Here is a 24,836-nt window from a genome sequence, read left to right as displayed (position 1 = left end):
TACCAGAAATACTTCTCAATTTTTCAATGTTTATATCATAGCTTTTCCAAGGTTCATAACTATAAACTACAGATTTGTTTGGGAGAGTTGAAAGTTAGGGTAATAAATGTATATTTAAACTTAAGGGGCCAGTTTGAAAGTTTACAATTATAGTCAATTAATCCAAGTTAGTAGCAACTGTCTGCTTATGAAACTAGGCTGATATACAGCTTGGCCTCTGACATAGAAAGCTCTGGGGTTTTCTATGCTAGAGAGTCAGTTTTTTGCTTTGCTTAAGAAAATACACCCTAGTTATTCAACTGTAATTTAAGTTTAAATGTGATAGCTCTCAATTACATGTAATATTATTGTTCTCAATGAACTGTTACATTTTTCTTCCATGTTATTCTATTTAAATCTTCACAAAATTGCTGAAAGATACATCTCCTCACAAGCACTCAAACTGAGAAGAATTGAAGGGGTGGGAAATGTGACACAATCTAGCATGACAAGAAGATAGAGACCATATTTTTTCTACCTATTAAAATCCCCTACAAGGCCACACAGGCTCTAGTGTACAATAAAGATTCATTGTTATGGCTGCCTAAAGGAGCTTTCAGTCTTTCTGAAGTCCATATGCTGTAGATGATGTGTCCTTCCACATTTGTACTGACATCTAGAGATAATCATCAAAATGACCTTGGAAATGTGCAGAGGAAAATAAATCATTAGTCCAGCCCAAAGGTTTTCCTGCAGTCTGTTGCTCATCACTAAAGAATCATAACATTTTAGAGTGGGAAACATACCAAGTTTTTAAGCAATTTAATTGTCATTATATGCTTAGGACTTTGAATATTCTAAGAGCTGGCTAAATAACCCTAGCTTTAGGAAGGAATTAAAGATGTGGTAAAATGGTAAACAATCTTCCCAGACCATGGTGATTATTATTAGTGATTTGAGGGCAAAGAAAGACATTAATAAAACATCAACAAAATTTTCAAATATCACTGGTGGTGCATGAACAAAATGGAAAAGAGAAAAGAAATGGATGCCAGCTGAAAGAAGGAAAAATGTGATTTTGATGTTGCAGAATATTATTGTAAGTAAGGCCTTATTTTAGAGAGAATTCAATACATCAGTAAGTCTGTGGATGAATTATAATGTGATCCTGTGGGAAAAAGAAAAATCAAGGGGAACAGAGTGGACAATTTATTTTGAATAGAGTAGGAATGGTATTAACAGCTCAATTAAGTGCCAATGGTTTAGAATTCACTGAGAGTCATTGTCTTCCTGGGACAAATAAATTCTAGCTGTTCTAACTTGCTTTATGTTTCACATAAATGTGAACTAAAATGTGCTTACATCTTTCCTGTTGACAACAGAGCAAGCCAGAAAAGGCTTCATCTGCTGAGGAGAAATGAAGATTCACCCATTACTGTTTTCTAGAACACTGTCAGGGCACAAATCCTTTTAAGTTTCTATATTTAGGCTAATAGAGATACATTTTCACTGCAAAAATCTGGCCCAGCTCTTCTGAATCTTCCCCATTCCTTGCTGTCCTACTTTCTCTCTCTGTCTCCAGCTCACATTCACTAGCTATGTCTTAAGAGGCCACCATCTCTCCATAGGGGGTTAAGGTTTTCTCAACAGTCGCTTTGCCTGGATTCAGGCCTCTGACAAGAACAATTATTTGATGAAACAACCGTGATCAGCTTTTTCTCAAACACAGTTTCTCTGCATTTTAATTTTATCATATAATCTCACTTTCTCCACCTCACATCCTGAAGACTTCTTTTTTTTTTTTTTTTTACCTCTGAAGTTGCTCTTTTAGATCCACTTTCTCTTACCCTTTTTCTATGATCTGCTTCCAGAACTACACAGCTTTCACAGTCCCTTCCTGTGCTCTCATTCTTTGATTCCAAATCTGCCTGAGCTTTCAATGCAATTCCAAGGTCGTTCTCTTACGGAGTGTTGAAGCTCCTGTTTCACACTGGCCTGATCAGGCTAATATCCCTAGTCATTTCATCTCCACTCAGAACCCTAGGATAGACACACTGTTATGAGTTCTCCCCACCCCAGTGTGACTCTACAGAAAGATGTTGAAACAGACATTTTAGAAGTTCCCATTAAGAGAAAATGAAGTATCCTTCACAATTTTATTTCCACGGTGCTTATCTATTTCCCCCCAAATCTTTTAGTCTCCCCCCATACCCAAGTGAATAGTGGGAACTCCCACTGTTTGTCTCTCTACCACTCATCTTTCTCTTTCTCTGTTGTCCCTGAGTGCTAAATTGCAAATGGAGATAGAGAAATTATACATTAAAAACACTCATGTGTATCCAGCAATGGCAGAAATCAGTTTCAAAAGCCCCTGCAGATCTGGATAATGATGATTTCTTTCTAATTCTGGTTGTTCATTGCTAAAATAGAAAGCTGGGAGCAGAACAAAATTGCATTCCCAGAGGAATCTAAATGGTAGCATTTCATAACAAAGTAAAAATAATGTTCACTGATTTGCAAGCTCTGTGGATGTGTCATAAAATATTGGGCTATCATTCTGGATCTGGGAGCAAAACAAAAATATGTAGATTACTCTAAAAAAAAGTTCAGAAGTCCAATCAACTTTAGGCTGTAATGTCAACTTGTTCTCAAATGAGACAGATACATGGAAGGAAATCTTCAGAGGCTTTTAAAGAGTTGCCAAAGAAATACAGAAATTCAGTAAATAGAGAAAGTGTGAAAAAGCATTCATATTTATTTTCAATGAAGAATCTAGCCTATTAATTTTCACGATGTGATGATAAACAACAGAAGAGCCTATACCCTTGTTTACGGACATTTTATGAAGAACACTATCCTCCCAAATATTGAGAACTCATGTTGCTGGGAAGGCCAGTGTCCTAACAAAATCTGTGACCCATTCTATTGCCCTATATTTTCATTTATAAGCATGTTGGGGAGAGTGGCTTGAGTGGAAATTTAATTAAAAGAGAAAAAGGCTGTTAGTTTTATGCAAATAGGTAAATTATGACCTCATGGAATTTCTGATTAATATATCACTAAAATCATCGCATCACAGAAATTCTACTTCCTGTGCTCTTAGGCCCATTCCCTTCGGACACCTACAGCCATCTCTCAGTAATCTAGAGAGAAGACCAACCATCTGTTTCAGTATAATACTTATCCTCCATCAGCCAGTGTTAAGGTGAGATATGCTTTGGTGTTGGCAACATAGTTATCAGCTATGGATTTGATAGGGTAATAAAAATCAATGTTTTTTTAATTCACTGTGGACTAGTACTCTGGAAATCACTTTATATGCATATTTTCTTTAATCCTCAGTAAACTAAAAGATACAAACTATCAATATCTCTATATACAGCTATCTACAAACCCCATATCACCCCTTCCTTCGCTGAAAATTTTAGTGTCTTATTGTTACACTCTCTAACATCATACCTTCAAAACCTCATTCTTGGTTATATCAATGTCCAGGCAGATAAGCCTTCCAGTGGTAGGTTTATGACTACCTTCTCCAATAACTTTATATTTTGCTTTCTTTCTGTGTACATACCATACAGCTTTTCATATCCAATAATTGTAGCCCGTCCATGATCTCAATCTCACTGGAACTCTTCTGTGATCACCATTCTCCACCTACCTCCTCCTTACTTGCTTTCTCCCTCTAGTAATAAGAATCTGGTAATTCTTCAACCCCTTAGGGCTTACCATGCATGGGTTTCACCACCTTTATACTCATTTCTTCCTTTCTTCCTAAAATAAACTAGATTAAATGGCCCATTATTATAATCACTTCCTCAGACTTATCCTCAATTCCCTTGGCCCATCTGTCCCACTTTATAGTACGTTCCTGGCATGACCCCAGGTTCAACCTAATACTACCTATTTCAGACCTATTTCCAGTTGAACATGATGGGAGAAAAATGTGCAGTTGTACTGATTTATTTCTATTTAAACTTATAACAACTAATTTCAACTGAGCTTTGCTGGTAGTCACTCATCCTATCATATTCTCCAGGTTCACTAAGTTCCTTCGCGTTCCTTCTTATAACAAAATTCTAACACCTCTTCCTGACACCTTGGTGATCAGCTTATGATCTTGTTTACTACTTCACTGAGAAATAGAAACAGAAGAGAAGTGGTGTAGGCTCTGTCCATAGCTCTACCTTCCATTAATATTTGTCACTATGGACGAACTGTTCATGTTGCTATCCAAGGCCAGACACTCAGTATATACATGAGATCTCATTCTTTGTTGCCTATCCAAGGATATTACTCTGCTATTTACTCTTCTCTCCCATATCATCAATATCTCCCTCTACTATATCAGTTCTACCAGCATGTAAGTATGCCTTTTTTTTTTCTTTAAAAGTGAAGTCTCTTTTCTTTCACATCACCTTCCATCTATGCCTCATTACTATCTACGTACTTAGCAAAACTCCTTGAAAGAGTTATTTATGCTCTCTGGTCACGCATTGCCCCTACCACTTCATCAAAGCTGCTCATCAAGGTCACAGTGGCCTTTGAGTTTCTAAACATAATAAAATAAAATTGAATTCTCAGTCTTCCACTTACCTGACCCATCAGTAGCTTTGGAGAAAGTTTATCACTTCCTCTTGTTCACTGTCTTATTTTATTTTTTTACTTTCTATACTTTGCTCCCAGGAAGCTACACTCATAATTTTCTTTTTGCCATGTTTGCTGACTCTTCTCAGTTTCCTTTGCTGGTTATTCCTCATTTCCCAAGTAGCTAAATACTAGGGTGCACAGGACTCAGTTCTCAGATTGCCTCTCTTTTTTATCTACAATCTAGAGGCTTTATGTATATAATTTGTTCACTGGAAAATGTTAATCTTGAGCTTAAAGACCTTCCATAAGATTCAGCTCATCTATAGATTGAACTATCTATCTGACTTCTTCACTTAAATATATAATAAACAACTCAGAGTTATTTTTATCTAACCTAAACTCCTATTCTTATTTATTCCTTGGGGAACTTTTGCCCAAGGATTTCCCGGTAACACCCTCTTTGTAATTGCACAGGTGACACTCCTTGAAGTCAAGATTGTCTCCTCTCTTTTTCCAAGCCCCAAATCCAGCAAGTTTTTGGTTTTTTTTTTTTATGCTACTCCAAAATATGTTCAAAATAAACTATGCCTTATCACCTTCACTTGATTCAAACCTCCATCATTTTTCATCTGCTTCATTGCTAACAGCCCCCGAAATGGCCCTCTTTCTAGCCTTCCTCTCCCATGATACATTTTCAACACAGCAACCAGAATCATCTTTAACCTTATTCAGTTCATCTGCTTTTCTCCTCAAGAACCCCGAGTGACTATTTCACTCAAAGTCCTTACAAGAGGCTACAAATGATAGTACTGTCTGCTCTCTTCTGATACCGTGACCACCTCACCCACAACTTGTCTCCTCCTCTCTTCTTCCCTTGCTCACTCTTTTCCAGCATTCTTGCCTCCTTGTTATTTATGGAACAGGCCAGACCTTTTGTAGTTGCTATTTCTTTTTCCCTGGAATTCTCTTCACTGTCGATACTCTCATGGCCCACCTCCTTCAGGTTCTCTGTTCAAATATCACTTCTCAGTGAGACTTCTCCTAATCACTCTCGGAAATTTCCCATCTTCCTCCTCCATCCTATCACTTCACTACCTATATGCCCTGTACACTTTCCATATGTTAGAGTGTATTTTTTAGTTATTTTTTTATTATCTATTTATTTTCTTTCTCCCCTCCTTTCCTTATGTCTACTAAAATGAAAGTTCCTTGAAGATGAGAATTTTTTCTGTGCCTAGAAAAATGCCTGAAACATAATCTGTGTCCCAAAGGTATTTTTTTCATGAATGACTTGAGTTTCCATTTTAAATACGATGCTTAGAAAGTGTAAACCCCATCCATAGAGCAAGTAAGCTGTGATGCTGGGAACAGAACCCAGACACTCTAAATCCTGTGCCTTGCCGGGTAGTCTTCACCTAGACCTGTTTACCAGTTACTGGACTAGGAGCTGGAGTGACAGTGACTATCCACACTTTACTTGTTTGGTAATAGTGAAGCTGAGGTAGTTAGAGAAAAGAGAAGTCATACTTTCAATAGAAACTGGAAAATAAAATGGAAACAATCAGGAAAGGCTCTTAGAGCAGCCTTATGAATTCAGAGGCTGAATAAATAAGTAGGACTAGGCAGAGGAGGAAAGAGGAGATATTTTTGATAGGAATAACATGTTCAAAGACATGGAGGTATAGGATTGTATTATATATATGTGTGTGTTATTATTTTTAATTAGTTTTTTTCCATCCCCCTATTAGTGGGATGGAAATAAAACATATAGGATTTGATAGAAAGTAAGACTGAGGCAGGAAGCAGAATCTATATGGTGGAGGGTCTTGGGGCCATGCTAAGTAGCCTAACAGTGAGTCACTCAGGAGGTTAGTAGAGAGGGTGGTTTCCTTGATTACATTGTGTTTGAGATGGCCCACCTGATGGCAGGTATAAAAAGAGAGAGCAGGGACTAGACCAGCACAGTGGACCAGCTCAGTGAAAAAGCCTGAGCAAAGACAGCCATAGTTGGGATGTGGCTAGAGGGCCAGAATTAAGAAACTTTTGATGGAGAAATCAGTACTCAATTAAGTGGAATTAGGTGTAAGGGAGGAAAACATTGAGAATGATTCTAAGTTTCTTGGCTTCAGCAACAGGGGTGGCGTTGCGGGACTAAGACATGGAATGTGAGAGAGAAGCATGTCTGGTGGGAATGTCTATAGGTTCGTTGTCTGACACAGTGACTTTAGAGACACCTCAGGGAAATCCAAGTGATGAAGTGAGTCTGAAGTCTAAAGAGAGGTCAAGGTCAGAGATGTAGACATAGAGGTCATCTGCATAAAAGTGAAAATGAAACCCTGAGAATAGATCAGACTGCCAAGGCAAGAACAGGGAACAGGGAGAAGTAGGCAGAAAATGCTGGGGAATACCAGGTGGGGATGGTTGCAGAAAAGAGGGCTGGATAAAGAGGAACCTGCCATGGCAACCAAGAATCAGAAGTTGGAAAAGTAGAAAATGCCTAGGGGGATTTAATGCAAGTGACAGAAATTGAACACCTAAAAAGGGCTGAAAAATTAAAAAGAGAAAGTTTCTTCTGGAAAGGCCAGTTTTAAAGGAATGATGGAAACAGATGATTTATTGAAGAACAGATGAGAGATGATAAATTACAATAATTTTCAAAAATATTGGGTATAAAGAGAGTAGACCAATATCAAGATGGCAGTGCAAAATGTGCTTTGTTTCATTTTTCAAATGAAATGAGGTGTGTTCTGGGTTGGTATTTGTCCTAAACACATCAAAATTATTCACTAGTTGCTTATGGCTTCTATTAGATATGAGAGCCAGATTTACCTATTCTGATTGGTCAGAATCTAGAGTCATCAGTCAGTATCCAGAGTCATTGCTAAATATTTTTTATATTCTCCTTAGTGTGATTATAGGCTAAAAGGAAGAAAGTAGAAAAGGAATGGTTGAAGATATGGAAGAATGGCCATTATTCATAGCAGAGGTCAGCAAACTATGGTTGAGAGTCAAGTTTGACATGCTACTTATTGTATTTGCTCATAGAATGTTCCAACATTCTTTAATAATTGGAAAAAAGAAAAATAACATTTCACAACTCATAAAAATTTGAAATTTCAGTGTCCATACGTAAAATTTTATTGGGACACAGACACATGGATTTATCTACATACTCTCTATAGTTGTGTTAGCATTGCAACAACAGGGTTGAATAGTTGCAACAAAGACCATGTGTCTTTAAAAAGCCTAAAATATTTATTATCTGGTCTATCACAGAAAAAACTTGTTGACCACTGATTTATAGCACAGTTCCTAAGAAGAGAGAGGAAGAATATGGAATCAAGGTCACATGCAGAGGTATTGGCCAAGAAAAGGAAAAATGATGCTTCGTCCTATGAAACAGTAAAGCGTGATAGGATTGTAAAAATATAAACAGTTTTGCAAGGGCTGGGGGAGAAAGGAGAGGGAGTTCCCCTTACCACCACATACACCCCACACTTGAGGTGAAATGTGTTAGCTGCCATCGATCATGACATTCTAGAGGACAAAAACTGTGTCGTATTCATCTCTGTCTCCCACACAGCTTTCAGCACACCACCTTTCTTTCAGTCACTCTCACTAAATATTTAATTGAATCCCAGGTGAAACTCTATTATAAGCACATTCCTAGAAACCTCTGCCCTTAGGGCCTTGCATTTAATTCTCTTACTATCTGAGCCCACATTTATTAAAGTTTGATGTTATGTTTAGAGGTGTAAAGATAATGGAAGCTGGCTTCTTATTCAGTTAATTTCCAGTTCACTAAATGGAGTCAATGTAGTCAGTGAGAGTTAATGTTCTTATTAAAATTAGTCTGTTTTCCCTTTTCTTTCAGCCTGAATAGTATTGTATATCTCTAAAGGGTTTTAAAAATAAATACTATACAAATATAAGGTGTTAACACAGATTTTTAAAAAACTACTAACAATGTAAAAGAAAAATAGAAACTATAGGAAAGTTGAAAAGTTAAGGGGGAAAATTATTATAAAGTAGAACATATGGCAACTCTTTAGTTATTTTATTTAGCCAGCATGTCAGGTTTTAAGAGTTTCACTTCTAACACCCTTGGGTATATACTACTCATTCACTGCTACTGTCACCGTCTCTACTGTCTTATACCTACTCATATGAATACACTGCCAGCCCAGACCTGGCCTTTAATTACAAATTAAATCTGTAATTGCTAATGAAGAGTCATCTGAAATCATAAGAACAGTGATTAGCTTAAGGTTTATGTTTATCATGACTTAAATATACTTGCAGACATACACATACAAGAATATTTACATAAACATACATAAACTCACCCCAATCAGCTCGCTCTTGTTTACTTAAAAAGTAACAGCATGACAGTGGTAATCGTATGGCAATATATAAATATATCCAACCATCACGTTGTACACTTTAAATTTACACAATATTATGTGTCAGTTATAAGACAACAAATAAATAGGTAAATATAAGTAACCACCAAATTTTTTAAAAAGTGACAGCATGTATGTGGAAGTGTTAGTGACTTTACCTATTAATTCATTGTGAATGTGAAGATTGATTTTGCAAGCACTCAGTTATCTAATCTTCTTTAGGCCCCCAATAAATTTTTCCCATCTCCAAAGGGAGCTATACATGTGGCAACATATGATGATAGTCTTCTTGGCATGATCGTCCTTATTATGAATCATCTAGTAAGGCATAGATTGCTGAAAATAATACTCTGAATTACCGATGATAGCATTATGGTGCCCAATGACAGGGAAACATATCTATTCATGCAACATAATAGTAACTAGGCACATTTTCACACTCACAGGCTGCTGCCTATAAACTAGACACTTGTCTAACAGATCTAAAGTACAAGACAAACGTACAGTAAAATGATATATCAGAAGCTTTGGGGGTGGAAGGCAGAGCAAGAGAGAGGGCATGTATAAAGAAAAAAGTCAAAACTTTTGCATGTTAATCAATTCATTTGGGATATGAGATTTCAAATATGGGAGTTTTCATTTCTTATTTCCAACTGCATTAGTTTTCAAAAAATACAAATTTTTTATTCTTTGCCATTTTCCTCAAAAAATCACTCTGGTACCAGAAAAAAAAAAAAACCCAAAACAAAACAGTGCATAAAGGTGACAGAAACAGCAATAAAAATATTCTGTTAACTGTTAATCTCTACTGATACAGGTGCACCTTTAAGATCACTTGTTTTAAATGGTATCAAACTCAGCATAGATAAAGACTAGGAGAAATAGCATATGATTGTCAGGTGAACATGCTTTTATTAAGTATCTTATTTTAGGCTTTCTAACTGAACAACATTTAAATGCATTAAACCAAGATAAATGTTGGGAAGCTGAGATATTTTTTAAAAATGAATGAAACATAATTTATTAGCAGACTATTCTTTGGAAGGAGTCCCAGTTATTCACAAGTAAAGAAAAAGAATGTATAATAGGACTAATAGTTGTACTAATGAACAAAATCAGGTTCTATTGTCACCATTTAGCTTTGACACATTAGAATTTAAGGGAATATAGCTAAGTTAAGAGATCTATAAGAACAAATCATAAAAATATTACATTTGCATTTTAAGTCATCTTTCTAGTCTCCTATTTATCCTATATTATGGAATTACTCTCTGTGATACTTTTCAAAACCAATATCATTTTTAATTCATCCTGTTCCAGGGACAAAAGATTATATATTAAGTTATAGTTAAGTCCTATTTCTTGTCTTAGAGAGCTCACAGACTATTATCCTATCCGGATATTTCTTCCTTGTTAAATGATGGGATCAATAGACTTCATCCCTAAAAATAAATTTTTAATAGGAATATCAATTTAAAATATTATACCTATACTCCTAGGGACAGAAGAAGTTGCTTAGTGACTTCTATAAAGATTTTTTGAAAATGCCCCAAGGTACAGGTCTCTGAAATAAGAGAATAAGGTAGTTTGACCCCTTTTTAGCATTCACTTCAAACATAGTTTTCATAACATGTGTGAATAATCCTTATGTGACCACCTCTTTTCCTGCGTCTTCATCTATCAAGTTATTCCATAGCCAACCCAAGCTCTATACTGTCTTTTCTATCTAACCTAAAGCCATGTACTTCTCACCAAATGATTCCATTCATGCCCCACAACCTTCCCATCTCCAGTGACAGTATCCACCCAAACAACCAGAAGCCTGGCTCCCCAGTTGAGCTTGAGTTATTCAAATCACTCTGTTTTTGACAAGAAGAAAAGCAACACAGTAATCAGGTGATAAAGTCCTATCTAAAAGCAAAGCTCAAAATGTCTGTGTATAATTTGGCTAACTACTTATCAGATATGAAATTCAGGTCCGTATGGCGAACCAGACATTTTCCCGTTATGTGCTTGGCTTGCAGATCTACTCCGTTTGTGATTTGTCTTCAATCTCTAAACTGTTTCACTGGTGTCTATGATATAATTTGGCTCACTGAAGCTTAAACTTTTGAGAAGCAAAAAATGCTATTATTTTTATATTTGGTTATAGCTGTCCACTTTCATGCAGTGTGTTTAGGAACAGGAAGAATCCCTTTAAACACTATCCATTTATCTAACATATAAAAAGAAAGACTTTAATTCCTTATATTAGTTACTAAGGACTATTGCTTGTCAAATACATTTCTGCAGTTAAATAATAAAAAGCCAGAGTGCTTGACTGAAAAGAGCATTAAGTCTAAACTAAGAAAATGGCCCCTTGAAATATTTATGCCTTACTTTTCCCATCAGTAAAATGGGATAAAGTTACAAGTGGTGCTTCTTTCTTGCATGGCTACTTAAGGATGAAAGAAATGTTTAAAACATCTCAGGAGAAAATTCAAGTCCATCAAAAGGTTGAATAAATTCAAGTTACCCAGCACAACCCCCTCAAAAGGCCATATGAAATTGGACTCAGAAAGGGAGAATGGTTGAAATATTTTTTCTCCCTCTCCAAGAATGATTTCTTACTTTTCCAATTTAGTAATGATATTTCTGTTTATTCTGTGCTCTTGATATTCAGTAAAAAGTCATTTCAATTTTGGCAATATATTCACTGAAACCTTTTGGGTTTTATTCTCTCTGCAAATATTATAAAATTGTATTTTTTTCTATAAATTTAACAGCAACGTTTACAAAATTGTTGCAACACAGGTCACCTTATAATCTCTTTTGTCCTATGAAATTCTCTACAACTAAACTGAAATCTTACTATTTTCCACAGCACAGTATGTCCCTTGCCTCAAGAGGAAAGAATAAGACAGTTGCAATAAACAAAAACGGAGTAAGAAATTTCTACTTTGTAAACCCTTTTTCCTTCTGGTCCATCTGCTGTAGGTTTGATGGGGAGGGGGTTCTCATCATCAATCAATGTCTCAATAAGCTTTTCTTATGTTAATGACCGTTAGAGTCTTGTGAACTTAATGCTGAACGAATATAAATACAAAGCTCTTCTGTATGTACTATTACTGTGTGGACATTTTAGTCTATCTAACATACTTTCATTTAACACATGTCATGAATTGACAGAAAGCTTCTGTTGACAGTAAAAGTGTTCTCGAAATGGCTTACATATTGGCAGACGTGTTGATCTGAAATGTGACATGTTTGTTAAGGCCCATTAGCAAAGTCTGAATACCTCTTGATGTGCAAGTGTCTGTACTCTGAAAGAAACTGACCTCTGACTTCAAAGAGATCACAGTAGGCAAACAAGTACAAGCAAAATCACAGGCCCTGCTCTTGGACATAGCAACAGTTGAAGCATATCTCTTCTGTATTTGGAAGAAAAGGAGGGAAGGGAGAAAAACTGTTGACAAAGGGGATAGTAATGATGATTGGTACTTGAGGAAAAGGCCCAAGAAGCTTTATCAGTTGGAGAAATTTTTAACAAGGCTAAAAATGTGTTATCAGCTGTGGAACAGCTACTAGAGGAGAGAAATTGCAAGATATCCTGTCTGATCCAGTTCTCATAACCCTGTTGTGATGGGTGAGAGGAGGAAGTGTGCACAATCTTTCCAGCTTTTCATCTGTTTTCTATTGAGACAAACTCAGAAAACACAAACTGGAAGCTTGTGTTAAACAATAATTCTGTCCTCTGAATAGCAACCTGTGCATTACCAGTGTTATTCAAATATTCTAAAGACAGCTATCTAAAATCTTGTGTACATTTTATGTCTATATTCTAAAAACACTTTTGCAAGAACTTGTTCAACAGCATTGAGCATCCCCCAGTGTGAAAGTCTTGTGGGAGGCACTAAAGATATAAATGTGAATAATGTGGCGCCTTTATCTTTGAAATCCCAGTTTATTGGTATCTTTCTAGAAATGCAAACATATTACTACAGTATGATGTTGTAAGGTGGATAGTAGAGTAATAAGTGAAGACATGTGAAAGAGAGAGAAAGGAATGGCCTTTTTCTCTCCATGTGCAAGGGATATGGAGATAGGTTTTAAAAGGAAGGGCAGTTTTGAGCTAAGTCTTAAAGGGGGAGCAAGAGCTGATTGATGAAGGAAAGAAGAGAGTATAAGGAAGCAGAGGGCCATCTCTCAGTTAATACTGGCCTGTGGACCGAGAATGGGCTTCTATTCCAGATTTTCCTATTTATCGCCAAGATGTATGGGTCATTGCAGATTCAAAGTTGCCTCTCAAATTGTTGCCTGGGAAACTCCCAAACTATGTTATACTTTTCCAGTATATGATTAACTTTAAAACTGACAATGGGATATTAGGTTCATAAGTTCTAGCATCATGTCTCTCTGGAATACCAAGAAAGCCAGAATTAAATGGCTGGGCATTTGTTTTCCAGGCACTCTCATGCATAAGGAATATTTTGTATGAATACATTAATATTTTCCCAATTAGATGCTTTTACCCCAGGCTTTCCAATTTTTCTGCTGTTGAGTTTCAACTAGAACTACATAATGCCCAGCTACAGATTTTTTTTTTTTTAATCCCAACGTCTTCTTCCAGTTTAAACATGTATCTCTTACTCTACGGCCCTTACTTCTTCTTCTTACCATCTCCTCCAGGCAAGTAAAATAACGTATCATAGTGTAAGGCCCAGCAGCTCATTCAGAAGTAGGGTTACACATTGAGACCTTATTGGGCTGCCCCTAGTCACCCATTCTGGTCCACTGCCATGGAAAGAAGGCCTGGGAGTAGATACGTGAACATTCTTGCAGTACCTCAAAGGTGAATTTAGAAAAACAGCACACACTCTGTAGTTGCTTGAAGAAAATGTTGAAAAGGAATCTGTTCATCAATGGACAAAAATCACATCTTTAAAAAACCTAGTAGACCAGATGGCTTTGTGTCAAATCTGGCCTAAGGGTGGAGTGTGGGAGGTAGAGTTCAATTTCCTTGATATCTGAAGGCTTAAAATCACAACAGTTAAAATTGTTTGAACAATAGCCTTAATTTTAAATTCTTTTTCTACCATTAAATTAATTTAGCATAATTAATTTTAATGTAAAAATTACATTATTAATTTTTCATTGTATCGGTAACAGGAAACAGAACACTTATAAAATTTAGAAAAAGTCAAAGTCAAAAATCAAAATCACCTATTACTTGATGTTGAAGAGATAACTATTTTTTATGATTTTGATTCTACTTTTCTAAATATCTTATGCTTAAAACACTGAACTTGCAGTGTGTATATTGTTTTAAACTCACACATAATCCCTAAATTCCTTTAATTCCTCACCAGTCTTCTTCTATACATTTTACTTGTAATGATGTTTTTTTATATTTCTGGTAAATTTCTTCACTAATTATTATTTTTAAACATTTATATTTTTATATAGTCATAATGCTGACTTTAATGGCTATATGATATTCTATGACATTGATAAATATGTAATAAGTAATTAAGTATTAATATTAATTACATATATGTAATAAGTAATATGTAATACTTAACTTGTAGTTTATTAAGTCTTAAATTTATTGCTTCCACCTGGTTTCAGGGTGGCTATAATATACAGTAAATTAAAGCAAAGGGAAAAATAAATAAATAAAGGAGAAATGAAATAATGCAGTCATAGGCTTCCTGGGTCAAAGAGATACTGTATAGACACAATGTAATAAGCATCAGTAGACAACATTAAAGTCACCTCACTGTGCATGGCTGGGAAATGGTAGCAATATAATGCCCAATTTTGTCTCAGTCATCATAATCCCATGTTTCATAGATAAATATGGGCTTCCCCCATAGGTGACTCAGGGGCAAAGAATCCGCTTGCCACTGCAGGAGATGCAGGTTCAATCCGTGGTCTAGGAAGATCCCCTGGAGAAGGAAATGGCAACCCACTCCAGTATTTTTGCCTGGGAAATCTCATGGACAGAGGAACCTGGTGGGCTGCTGTCCTAAGGGTTGCAAAAAGTGGACATGACTTAGTGACCAAATAACAGCAGCAGCAACAATCAATAACTATCAGGCTTCCCAGGTGGCTTGGGTGTAAAGAATCCGCCTGCCAATGCGGGTGATGCAGGTTCGATCCCTGGGTTGGGAAGATACCCTGGAGGTGGGGATGGTAACTCACTCCAGTATTTTTGCCTGGAGAAGCCCATGAACAGAGGAGCCTGGCAGGCTACCATCTATAGGGTTGCAAAGAGTTAAATACAACTGAAGTGACAGCATACATATAGATAACTATCAGTAATTAAAGAGGCAAAGATTAAAATCTTGCTTTGGCTTCAAAAGAGTAGCAATAGCTGTGGTATCCCTGGTTGTCAGCTGAAGTTATCAGGAGTCACCCAGGAATCCCTCAGGAGTCACAGTATTCAGATAAAATGTATTTACAGTTCTTTCTATTCTTAATCCAAGGTAAGAAATTCTTAGAATATCTAGACAGAGTTTAAATGAGACTGTGATCAAAAGTCGTTTTTACTATTTATTTGAAAGACTGATGGCTTTTCTTCAATGGCATGTTGATGTTCCAAATTAAGATAGGTGTGAAAGGTTCTTTAGCCTGACAACCCGAATTAAATAACACCACTAATACAAAGGAACACATATACACTATGATCACATGTGTATATAACAATCATGTGTGTGTGTATGTGTGCGTTTTAGTCTCTCAGTTGTGTCCAACTCTTTGCGACCCCATGGACTGGTCAGGCTTCTTTGTCCATGGAATTCTCCAGGCAAGAATACTGGAGTGAGTTGCCATTCCCTTCTCCAGGGGATCTTCCCGACCCAGGGATTGAACCCAGGTCTCCTGCATTGTAGGCAGATTCTTTACTGTCTGAGCCACCAAGGAAATCAATTATATACCAGTACAATAAGGGTGTATAATTTCCTTCCCTCAGAGTTAAAAATTAGAGCCAAACATGCTTGGATCATGGTTTCATGTAATAGTGCTCTTTGATAAAAATAGATATGAATAATGAATACTAAACAGGAAGCTGACTATATGAACAGGAAAGAAAATGCATTCCTCTTTTCAAAGAAGTCAGTCACTAGCATTAATAGCAAGCCTCGGGATTAAGCTCATTAAAACACCTGCCTAAAGAAGAAATCTAATTTATTTTTTGTATGTCTTCATGTTGTATGATTAATATAAAGCATGGAGGTAGATTTTGTGATCTGGACCATGATCTTAATCTGCATAGAACACTTTTATATAGTTTCCTTATATGAGTATCACAATTAAGTTCAATTAATGGTATTCCAGATTTGAAGTTTGGTTGTGAAGTTGATTGTGCTTTCTTTACCTTTATTCAGGCCACTGAGAGAGTGGAGAGAAATGTGTATCCGGATAATTGATTTTGTCTGTGAATTCCTCTGCCAGGCACTGAACACTCCGGATGGAATCCTTGTGTTCTTAGGGCCTTGTACTTTTTCTGGGAGCATTTTAGGCATTCAGTGTTTACCACTGAGTGGCTCCATATCTTTAATTAAGTACAAAGACTTTGCGAGTCATGTCACCTAGAGATCATTTTATACACTGCTCTGTTTGGCTGCCAATCTCTTGTTTCTTTCCTCGGGAATGCTGAGGCAGATACCCTTTCACGAGGAAGAGAGATCCATGGTCTGTTGCCTGTGCCAATAACAAAATTGTTGGAGAGCTGGATGGCAAAGCTGTTGCCATTGGCATCTTTTATATGAGCTACATCAAAAGAATCAGGATGTCCCTCCCTGTCGGTGATCATAGCAACTCTTCCCAAGTTTGCACCTCCAGTCACCATGCACAGGTTACCAGTGTTAAATTTGATGAAATCAGTAATATTTCCAGTCTTCAAATCCATTTGAATGATGTCACTCACCTTGATGAGGAATTCGGGGTAGCAGATGGTGTGAGCATCATGGATCACCAGATGAGGGATTCCTTTTGTGCCCATGAAGATCTGTCTTACTTTCTACAACTGATAGTTGGCCTTCTCAGGTGTAATATGATGAAGAGCAAAGCAATTCTTGATGTCATAGATGAGAGGAAAATTCTCTCCAGTCTTGCCAATGCTGATGACATCCATAAAATCAGCAGGGTAGGTTGTATCAGTGTGGACCTTGCTATCAATCTTAACGAAATTCTGTACGCAGATCTTCTCTACTTCATCCCTTGTTGGGGCATACTTAAGTCTGTTCCTTAGGAAAATGATTTGGGGGAAACGCTCCCTCAGCTTATGGGAACTGGTAGATGAATAAGGAGCATACACTCCAGTCAGTATATCCAGCATGCCATGCTCTGGAGCTGCGACATGTTTCAGGTGCTTCTTGGGACCACAAGTCATGGCTGCCCTAGGCATGAAAAGCATTCCTCTTGTATTTCTAACATTGGTTACTGATATCATCATCCATGCTGTCCTCCAAATAAAAAATCCTGGATTCAGGGTTCCCCCTCATCCCCACCTAAGTATCTGCTGGCTTACTTCCTTAATATCTTTCCTTTCCATAACTAGGGCGGCCACTGTCTTCATTCAGAGCTTTGTAACCTTTTCCTATTGGATATTTCAACTGTCTCATTTGGTGTCCTTTTTTCCCAGACCCTCTCTCCAGTTCATTCTCCTGAGTCATCTAATAACAAAACACAGATGTAGTCAAGCAATTTTTACATCCCCTATAAGTACAAACTGATTCTTAGTTGAATTCCAAATAAGCCAGCATTACAAATGCACAATCCCATATCAAGATCAAATAAACTCACCATTTTCACAGTAAAGTTTTTAATTTCTTCCACATATACATTAGTCATGCCTCAGACTCTTTATATATTTTAGCTCTTCTGCCTAGAATACTCTTCTCCTTTTCCACAGAAGAACTCTTACTCATCCCTTAAGATTCGTTTCCCATATCACCTCCTCTATGAAGCCCACTGTGACTATCTCAAGTAACATGATAGCACTAGAGACACTCTGAATTAAACTAATACTATCTGGGTTTGGATACTGACTCTGTCAGTCACTTAACTGACAAGTCACTTAACAAGTCACTTAACTAGCCTATTCCTTAGTTTTCTCATCAATGAAATGGAGATGGTAAAAGTAACTTACCTCATGGGCTTGTTGCAATTGTCATATGAGTCAATTTATATGTGTAAAATAAAACACTTCATCTTAGTTAAGTACTTGATAACTATTAGCTATTTTTATATAGCTTATTCACTCCTGTCTTTTATGTTCTTATACATTTTTCAATTAGAGAATGTATCCCATTATGTTGTATCTATTTCTTTATACAGGTCCCTCCCTCTAGATGGAAAACCACTTAGCTTGCTGCCTGTGACTTATTCATCTCTTTAACCTGTCAGAGCACTGAATCAGATTCTGAGTACATAGTAATCAGTGAATGTAAAATGAATATGTGAATGAATGAATGAACTCAGGTAAATAATATGCTAAAACTATTTCTGTATGTCTCATATAAATCAGAGTAGATTCAATTTAGTCAAGTACCTATAGACTTGTGTTAGTGAAATAAAATATAAGAAACTCCTTCCTGTGTCTTGAAACCCCAAAGCAGTGTCATAGCTCTCTTGTGTGCATGCTTAGTCACTTGGTCATGTCTGACTTTGAGACCTACAGACTGCAGCCTGCCAGCCTCCTCTGTCCATGGGATTTCCCAGGCAAGAATACTGGAGTGGGTTGCCATTTCCTTCTCCAGGGGATCTTTTTGACCCAGGGATTGAACCCCCATGGCCTGTGTCTCCTTGTATTGGTAGGCAGATTCTTTACCACTGATAGTTCTTTTAGTTATGATATAACCTTCCCATTGACATGGAAAAGCCACTGGTCCTATTAAATTATTATGTTTTCTTTTTCTTTTTTTACCTGCTCAGTTCCTGTTTGCTTTTGCATGTGCTGTTTGACTCCATATTTTTGGTCCCATGTTAGACATCTAATTCAGCATAAAAAGAAATCTTTATAATCAAAGTTGATGGTCACTAAGAAATAAATGTATCCTTTGTGTTCTCAGAGAGGAGGTTTGCTTCATTTACTCTTTTCTCTGGATAAATGCTGTTTTCTAATGCTTTTGTGCTGATAAAGAGAATGAAGGGTAGGGGGAAACCTGGATACTTTCTTCTCTGGGTCACTTTGCATAAAGACTTCTTTGCAGCCGTGTTCAGATGATTTATGTACATATTGTATATGCAGCAGCAATTATAGCAATACCTACCATTTAACCTGCATCATTCTGCATGGCTGTTCACCGGCTGCTAACCTAACATCTGCTACTTTGGTAGTCTAATATTCAAATAGAATGAAGAATCAGAAAAATAAAGCTCTAGTAGACTTGTATACTTTGATAGGTAACGGTGTGTGGTTTTGGGGGTGTGGAGGAGCATATTTTGTCTTAGTTTGCATTATCCAAAGGTAACTATCTTTTTAATCTTTGTAGAATTAAGACATACTTTTCTTTTTCAAGTTAGGAATCAAATGGCAGAAAGAAATATAAGTGGTTTCCTCTATGTACTCTATCTATTTAAGGAAGATCCTGTTGTTTTATAGTCTTTTGTAAGCTCCCAAACACAATGTTAACAAAATATGATGTAAACCAATTTTCACAATATTTGAAAGTAGACAAACTGAGGCCAATACAAATCAAACTACCCATGAAATTACTAAATCTGTCTAACAAAGCTAGTTACATGCTCTATACTGGTCATATATAATTTGTAACTAAATCACAGAACTGTTGAATTTAACGCAATAAATCAGAGAGCTTGGCTTATCCAACCAATTTAAAATTCCTTCTTTCTTTATGATGGATTCCTCTCTCCTCATTCCTCAGTTGCCAGGGTTTCATCATTTCTTCTTATCTCCTCTTCCTCAGACTCCCTGCTGCCTTGCTTCTCTCCTGCCAACATTGCTTTCCTTATTCATCACTTTGACCATACCTCCTTTTCTATGCCTTGGTCACTTCCCAGTGTCTCCTGTGTTGCAACAATCTCTGCACTTCAAGCTTCACTGCACTCCAAGAACGGGCACCAGACTTCCTTTTTTCTCCTTTAACCTCCCAGCACATGCCTAAATCTCTTGCCACCCAAACTTCCTCAAAGTTCGTCTCATTATAGTAAAGCTATTTCCCCTGTTGCTGGGTTTTTCCGAAAGTACCATTACTGGGAATTCCCTTTTCTTCTGGCTAGTGAAGCAATTTCTTCTCTGTTAGTTCAGATATCCCATTCTGGCAATACAATCTTCTTAGATAACTCAGTCCTCATGTGCTTGGACATGCTCTGATTTTGGGGGTTTTTTCTTTTTGCTTTTTTCTCCACCCTCCTAAGTTGTATTTTCTTTTAATGAATCCATTAAATTCATCCATTTCACTGAATGTTTGCATGCTAATTCACTTCAGTCATGTCCAACTATTTGTAACCCTATGGACTGTAGCCCACTAGGCTCCTCTGTCCATGGGATTCTCCATGCAAGAATAATGGAATGGGTTGTCATGCCCTCCTTCAGGGCCTCTTCCCAACCCAGGGATCGAACCCCTGTCTCTTAAGTCTCCTGCATTGTCGGTGGATTCTTTACCACTAGCACTCCCTGGGAAACATGTATGTGTGTATATATATATATGTATGTATTTGTATGTATGTGTATATATATATATACATATATATTAGACTGCCCTTTCTTGTACTTTTATGTTTATTATGTTGTCTCTGTCCTACACATGTAACTAGGTTCTAGTTATCAATATCTGAGTAACTGCCACAACACTTAGTGCCTAAAACAGCAACCATTTTATTATATCTTATGAATTATTTAGGACAAGAATTTGAGAAAAACTCAGCTCAGTGATTCTTGCCCCATAGTGACAACTAGGGTAACTTCATGATACACCTTTGGTGGCTAGGTAGATGTGGAGGGTCCATGATGGCTTTCCATATGGGTTAGGCATCAGGAATGGCCAGAATCCTGGACTCAGTTCAGATCGTTTGATCAGAGTGCTACTCTGTGGCTTCTTTGTGACAGTCTTAGTGTAGTTATTCCTTTCACATGGCAACTCAAGGCTCCTGGAAGACTCAAGAGACTCCAAGAGGCTGAAGTGGAAGCTTTAACGTTTCTTAGGACCTAACCTTGGAATCTCCAAAACATTCACTTGTGCAGCCTCTATTGGTTAAACAAATCATTAAGGAGGCAAGGGAAATTAAATTCAACCTCTTGATGAGAAGGATACCACAGGAATATGTAGCTATTACATGTTACATATATATATATATATATATAGACATCTAGATATGACATTTGATAAATGATTTTCTGATTTTGTGAAACAATATTGAAAAGAAATTATATTCATTGTACCTAAAATACATGTTAAATCAATAAAATAGTCAAACTTTAGAAAACATATCTCCATTGTACTACTCCTCCCATAACTTGCTAAGCAACTTTTATTTTTTAGCTAGATAGATTATAATTGTCTTAGGTACAGTGTATATTTCATTTTTATACCCCTAGCAACTCTCTCAAGCTTGGTATAGTAAACTCTCAAATGTTTGTTGAATTGAATTGAGTTAGTCCTGGATTTTGACATTGATGTGGCCAACTTACTGACTTCTTTGAATGTACTGTAAAGAAGGGTGAAGGTAACTTGAAAATCCAGCCTTATCAAGGGTACATCTAACATGATGTATTGGTATATGCCAGTATATATATGTGTGTGTGTGTGTGTGTGTGTGTATACATGCCAATTAATATGGTTCTAGTTAATGCAGGTGATGGTATCTTAATCTTCATCTTCCTTCATGCAGTAGAATTTTCAAGGGACCATTCAGTTGGTGTGTCTATATCCAAGTTACTAAATGAACTGGATAGCAAACATTCTGGATTACTTCTGACAAGCATTAGTTATTTTGTAGAAAAGAGGGGCAAACAAAATGATTCTATTATGCCTCTTTGTCATTAGAGAAAAGTCAAGCTAGTAAGAGTCAATAATAAGAATTGACACATCTTTTTTGAATTCACAGCTTTTCATATACAAAGCAAATTAAAATTTTCTTTCAATCTTGGATGGAATTTCCTTCTTTAAGCTGTGATCTCGTGTTTCTCTGGTAATTTCAAATGTAAAGAACTCTTGGCTGATGAACTTGTTATATAAGCAGAGGCATTGCTGTTCATTGTGTGAGAATCAGAAACTCTGCTGCAATTCTCTTGTCATGTCCCTGACCAAGTTACAGAATTTTGATTGGAAGGATGGGTATATTTTGTAATTTGTTTTAATCCTGAGGCAATTTTGAGATTCATTTCAAATTGCTTACTAAATTCATTTCTAGTTTATTTCCTGTAGGTACTAGGGAAAAATCACCTCTTGTTTCAGAAAGTCCTATCTACTTACTAGAACTGTTTATCTATGCTGTTAGGATAATGCATTCAAAAATTCTCTTAACTACTCATTAGAATTTTACATCATTTCTCCTTACTTTACTAATATTAGTTGACAATGCTTGGTTAAAACTTATTTAGAGAACTGAAGTATAAAAATATTGCTATTTACTTCCACGACATGTTTTCCAAAGATTTTTCTGTTCCTGTTTTGCAGACTTGACAAATAAGGCATAAGATGATAGAATCATTCACCAAGGTCATTTAAGACAATAGTAGACCTGGGAAGCTAATTACTGTTTCATGATCATTTTGTTTTTTTCTAGATCTTTTCAACTCTGTTGTCCATCTTTAAATACCTTTTTCAACATTAATGAATTTAATAAGCTTTTACATTTAATACATTGTTTACAGACTATAGTCTTTCCATTGGAGATATCATTTTACTGATAATTTGTTTAAATTGCTTGCTATTTCTATATCCCTAGTATTTATTTACAGTTCTTTATTATAAATTATTTATTTACATACATTCACACAAAATTCATATATATGGATTTTTATTTCTAATTTCACAACCTTTGCCCCTCCCTCTCCCAAGAATTTGAAAGTAACTTAGTTTTCTGCTGATTCTTTTTTTCCATTTGGCGACCATTTTATTTCACTGTTTTTGAAGTGATGCAGCAACAGAAAAATGGCTGCCTTTTGTTTATTTCCTTGTACATTAATATGATGACATCATCAAAGATATTAGCTACAATATGCATATCTTTAAGAACCCAGAATTACACTATAAGCCAGAAACCCTTGTTTTCCTTTTTATTTTAATGCCCCAAGGTTTTTCTAGCTTTAGTGCGGCTCTTATATGCAGGGGAAAATGAACATGAGCATTTTGGAACAAATGCATTAAAATGGTAGCATTTGAAACATATCTGAATATTTTTTCAAGGTTAAGAAAAATCCATGAAAAGGCATTTATTTAAGTCATGAAACATTCTAAATCAATGTTAACACTACAAAAAATATTATAAAGAATGATGTTAAATCATCGTATTTAGAGACTGGCTATTTAGCCACACATGTCTATTTTGGCTTTAAATTATTTTTTAAAATTTCAGCTGACACAAAAAAATTTTAAGTTATAATTATTTCCAAAAAATAACTTCTCATTAATGAAAAGTTTAAAGGTATATAGATTTACTATTTTTAGGATTACTATATTACTTACAGGCATTATTAAAATGTTCCATATATCTAACTGTACAGAAAAATTTATTTTCTGATATTTATTTATGGTGTTTCTGACTTTTACTTTTGTGCTGTTCGTTGCACATTGCATGTATTTGTCCTAAGATTTCCACTGAGATTAACAAGAAACAAGCTTTCAATTACCAATTCAATTTAGATTATTAAAGAGATAAGAAGTTTATTTTTTCATCAACTTCCAATTATTAAATAGCTTTTTCATTTGGAAATCCACTATCCATTTTCAAATTTTGAGAAATAATTTTAGGTAATTATTTTAAAATATACTTTGGAAAGATAATCTGACTATACCTATGTGTATATATGTATGTGTATTAATTCAGTATTTACATAGGAGAAAAATTACTATAAATGTTGAGTAGTCAGTTTTGAAACTACTTGTTAACACTGAAATCAGATAAGGTAAACCATATGCTTTATTGAGGTGAGCTGTCTAAAATAAGTTACTGCGATTTTAAGAATTAATATGAACCACGTGCCCTTTAGATCTTTAAATTGAAATCTTCATTGTTCTTTTAAGTCAGCTCTTATAGGAATGTGTCATCTTTTGAGAAGATAAATTAATCATCTACCTCACTTATATACATCAATAAAAGACACTCTCTCATCTACTTTATCAAAAGTAATTAGAACATCTCTATTTTTATTCATATATCATATCTATTAGTGACTGAGATTTTCATTGAGGCGATTTTGAGGGGAACAATGACTTATCCTTTCGAAAACAGCCAAGAAAAAGAAACACCAGCAATCTAAAGGTTAAACATACTGTCAAATCATTCAGTTCAGCAAGGTTCTTTAATAACATTTGTACAGAAGTACTTTCAGAAAGCAAAAGGTGGGAAACAGCTTTTTCTTAGTTCCCCTTCCTTATTTTCCAGCTTCTTATTAAAATGAAATCTAGTGAACTTCTTTTGAATGCCTGCTCAAATGTTTTCTATAATAATAAAAAAAATCTTGTGAAGGGATTTCCATAAGTTGTGCTGCATTAATGACTTAGAGCAGCTCCCTAATCTGTTATTCCTTCCTCCTAGCAGACCTCAGCTGATAAAAATATCCATAGACACAGTGAAGTCAGCGGCATGCCTGGCTTTCTCAGACAAAACTCCCATGTGATCACATATAGGCAGCCTCAGTGAGGCTGATGCCGTGCAGCAAGCAGTAGGTAATGAGTCTTTGTGCAGAGTGAA

General features: G+C 36.0%; 1 protein-coding gene and 1 pseudogene across 2 annotated transcripts in view; one reads left to right on the top strand and one right to left on the bottom strand.

The window, feature by feature from the left end:
- The window catches only part of CSRNP3 (cysteine and serine rich nuclear protein 3), a 196,261-nt gene that overhangs the window by 70,490 nt on the left and 100,935 nt on the right, over positions 1–24,836 (top strand). The window lies entirely within an intron of this gene.
- LOC122688245 lies at positions 16,556–17,346 on the bottom strand (annotated as a pseudogene).

The sequence above is a fragment of the Cervus elaphus genome, chromosome 33 (assembly GCF_910594005.1).
Source record: "Cervus elaphus chromosome 33, mCerEla1.1, whole genome shotgun sequence".
NCBI classification, from domain to species: domain Eukaryota; kingdom Metazoa; phylum Chordata; class Mammalia; order Artiodactyla; family Cervidae; genus Cervus; species Cervus elaphus.
The sequence above is the reverse complement of the archived record's forward strand: the minus strand, read 5'-3'. Positions and strand labels throughout refer to the sequence as shown.